Source organism: Mustela nigripes, chromosome 2 (genome assembly GCF_022355385.1).
Source record: "Mustela nigripes isolate SB6536 chromosome 2, MUSNIG.SB6536, whole genome shotgun sequence".
Lineage (NCBI taxonomy): Eukaryota > Metazoa > Chordata > Mammalia > Carnivora > Mustelidae > Mustela > Mustela nigripes.
The window spans coordinates 87,956,079-87,960,339 of record NC_081558.1 but is presented as its reverse complement, the minus strand read 5'-3'; positions in this window follow the sequence as shown (position 1 = coordinate 87,960,339).

Sequence of the window (4,261 nt, the reverse complement as noted above, 5' to 3'; positions counted from 1 at the left end):
ACACTAATTATACTTGGCATTCCTCAAGCTAGATTATTAGTGTTTTAGAGGCAGTTTGGCTTGATGGAAATAAAGCAGACCTTGAAATGAGAGAATCCTGGGTTTTAATATAGTCTCTGCTCTGTCATGCTTGAGGGTAAGTTACTTAACCTCTTGGAACTTTACTTTCTTCTCCTTTAAAATATGGGTGATATCACATATCTGATGGCACTGTTGAAAGCGTTAAATTAGCTAAAGAATGAAAAACACATAAAGTCTACTGGAACATAATAGATTCTCAATTAATAGTCACTATAGCAGGCCCTGGGCTCCACAGAGATTGTTACTCCACTTTAACAAGACATTCTGGAACACTGAAGAGAACCCAGAGAAGAGAAATGAAAATCCCAAAGTAGAAAAGTAGGTAATTCTCAAGCAAGTTTTAAGAAGTCAAAGGAATTCAAGTTACTTGAAATGGATGGATGACAATTGTAGACATTATCTAATAGCCCTCTTCAAATACACAAAGCCTTGTGATGGGGGTGTGGGGAAGGAGTTCATGTCTTTCCAGCTCCATTCCAAAAAAAGAAAAATAAATTAGCTTAAATTGCAACAGGAATTTAGGCTCAAAAAAATGACTACCATTTTAACTGTGAGATGTTAGAACCAATTCTAAGAGGAATTCCAGAATTTCCTGGGTAGACATGGATAGTTGCCTACACAGTGTCCATTTCCCCTTCCCCTTTCTTAACCGTATCCAGCTTTGGAGCAGCTGGGTGACTCAGTCAGTTAAGCATCTGCCTTCATCTCAGGTCATGATCCCAAGGTCCTGGTCCATGACCAATGGAGTAGGAGTGTAAAAACCCACCTGCTAGACCTCTACACAAGATTAACTCTGAAATATCCACTCCCAGTGGACTCTGGGACGTTACCTGAGATATCCTTGTTTAGCTTCTTTCCCTACCTTATTCTTCTTCCTGACCTTTACCAGTTTCTGTTGGAAGCCCTTTCTTAATGAATCCCTTGCACCCAAATCCTTGGCTCAGACACTGCTCCTGGGAGAGCCCACCTTCTAATACTATCTGAATACATTTGTATGCAGCTTTTATGAAAGGTTATTGTTCTATCGAAGTGTATCAGAGGACCAAATTTATTTATTAAAGATTTTACTTATTTATTTGACAGAGAAAGATCACAAGTAGGCAGAGAGGCAGGAGGAGAGAGAGAGAGAAGCAGGCTCCCCGCTGAGCACAGAGCCCGAGGCGGGGCTCCATCCCAGGACCCTAAGATCATGACCTGAGCCAAACGCAGCAGTTTAACCCACTGAGCCACCCAGGCACCCCAGAGGACCAAATTTAGCCACTAAACTACCAGTTTGCAATCTGTGGCTTAGTCTAGGGTGTTTTATTCCTTCTGGTGGAGAAAGCAGGGACTCCCACGAGGGTGCTGAAAATGTTGAGAGATTCTCAAAACCCATATACGTATTGCCTATGGCTACTATAAGCTCTTAAGTTTCCTTATGCATTTGGTCCTTTCTGCTCTGTGGATCAATACTTGCTATAAAGATTAGAGAACAGGAATGAAGTAGTTAGTTCTTGGACTGGTTTATGATGCAGAGTAGAAACTATTTACTCTTTCCATAATTTAAAGACTCCATGGTGTTCCTTGTACTAATGAAGCCTAGCATTTATTTAGTGTAATGTAGTTCAAAGTGCTTTCTATGATCTTATACCATTCCTAAAATATCTCTTTAAGGTAGTAGTATTACCCCTATTTCATAGGTGAGGAAACTGAAACTCTTAAATTTGCAAGTCAGACAAATATGATTCTAAATTATGAGTTTTTTCTAGCATATAAGTGCGAAAGGACTCACTTTCTTAGAAAATTGGTGATTCCAAATGAGACAGCAGTAGGAGAAGAACATATGAAAACAAATGGAGAGCACTAGAAGAGAACATGCAAAGAGAAAATAGGATGTTTATGGGAGAAATCAAAGAAGTTGATATTAAGGAGAGTTGGGAAAATAAGCAAAATGGAGAGAAGTCATTAAATGGTTCACAGGAAAGGTGGAAAAGTAGAAAGGAAAATTGGCCCATTGGGGGTAGGGAGACAAAACCCCCCTCATTCAGAGAAATGGGAAAACAGCAGAGGAATGGTCAGAACTGAGGCTGGTGGGTCAGTTTTGAGGGTGACAAAGACCATACACAATACAAGCCATAAACAGTACAGGAAGATGTCAAGACATGAAAGAAATCCCGTGCCACCCTGGGAAAGGCAAACAGCTAACATACTAGGCCAAGACTGGGCTAAGACACAGAGAAGTGTATGATGGGCAACAGGCAGAAAAGCCAGCAGCAGAGTCCACCAGCCCATACGGAGGCAAAGAGAGCCTACCAAGCCAGGACAAGGCATCTCCAACCTCAGGTTTTAGAGATTCTACCTCACACATTAGTTCCAAAGGATTAGCCATGCTGGGCAGGAACTATGGCGTGGGGAAAACAAGAGATGATGGACACTGAGGTCCGGGTCCACTGTGAGACTATGGAGCACGGTGGTTAAAAGTATAAACTCCCAGAGCTAGTCAACCTGTGCTCAAATCCTGGTTCTGCCACTTGCTAGCATGTAATCTTGTACATCAGTTTTCCCATCTGTGAATGGGGTCTAATAATAGTATGTACTTCATAGGGTTATTAGGAGAACTGAGAGTGGTTAGAAAAGTGGTTCATATATGATAAACATTATGTAAATATCAACCGTTATTCAGAAGGGAGGCTGCAACTGGTAAGCGGGGAGGGGCTATGCTGGCAGGAAAGCAGACAGGCCGTTACAAATTCGGAGCTAGGAAAATGTTTAAGAACCAAATTGGTATAGTATCTTACCAAAGGCTGTTGGACAGTTTCAGAAAGGGATTATGGATATTCTGATGAAAAATCAGTCAGACATTATGGTTTCATTTTTCTCTACGGCCTTGAATCCTCGCTAGGGTTAAGAACACATTCCCAGTCTTTGCAAGTTCTTTAAAAGGTCAGGAACTTGGCAATAAGCCTTCACTTTGTCAGCCCTTGCTTTTTATTTATTCTGCACAAAAACAAAGAACTTCAATTCTATTAATATCATGAGTCCAGCAAACCAGGACATTTTCTGTAATCTGTCCTGAGTCCTACAACCTCTACTTGGAATTAGATGCACCTCACAGTTGGAGGAAGAAAAATGAAAATGTGATTTCTATTGTGTTTGTCGCTTTCAATGGGAAATGACGGAGATGGTTTTTGTTATGCCAAAGTAGATTCAGAGAAATGAAAAGAGTTAGCTAAATTATTATTACATATGTACATAAATTAATTGCAAAAGCTTTTGGTCATAAGCTTTCATTTGGGAGGACAAAGGGAAGGCTTCCCATGGCTTTAGTTTTACGAGAAGACTGGTTAGAAGGAAAATAAAAATGACAGAGATGTTCAAATACGGAGGCACAGCAGGACATTGTAGGTTTACACATAGGATTTGACATTCACCCAATACTGCTTTTCAAAACCCATCGCATATGATGAACTATACTAACCACATTTATGCCACACATAATTTTTCCTACCACGGACATATTTCAAACGCTAACATCACAAGCTATTTGAAGGTAAATTAGCTAATGGTTCTGTTTTTCCATTATGTGCAATGCTGCAGCAGCAAGCCATGCATAAAGTTAAATTAAAATATTAATTTTCCAAGAGTTCTAGGAGTTGAAAGTTTTATTTCTGTAGGTATTTAGCACATCCTTAAAATGAGCTATAACTGCTGTGATGGTTTTAGTAGAATTCCCCTAAAATCTTTAATTTTTTTTTTCCAGACAGTCTAAGTTCTGGCCAACACTGGAGTGGCAGAGAGCTAAATAAAAGGTAGCAAATTCATTCGGAGAAACCATTTTCCCAGTCTGAAAGATAATGACAGTGATAGCCCAGCATGGGAAAGAGGTTTGAAAATAACCTGAAAACCAATCTGTGCACCTGCTGAGACTTGTAGGATATAATATGATTTGAAGATGGGCCAGTCAGCCAACATCCTCAGTAAACAAACATTTCTAGAGGGCTTCTTGCACAAAGGTCGTGATATTTAGGTATTGCAGGAGATCCAAAACAGAACTCATAAATACTACTCCTAAGAATGTTTGTAATCCATGGTGGGGGGGAGAAGAAACACAAATATACTTGAAAATGAGACAAAACTTCAGCACGCATGTATGTCTATTTAGGATATCTTCTGTTGCAATAAGAGAAAACCACTTGAACAA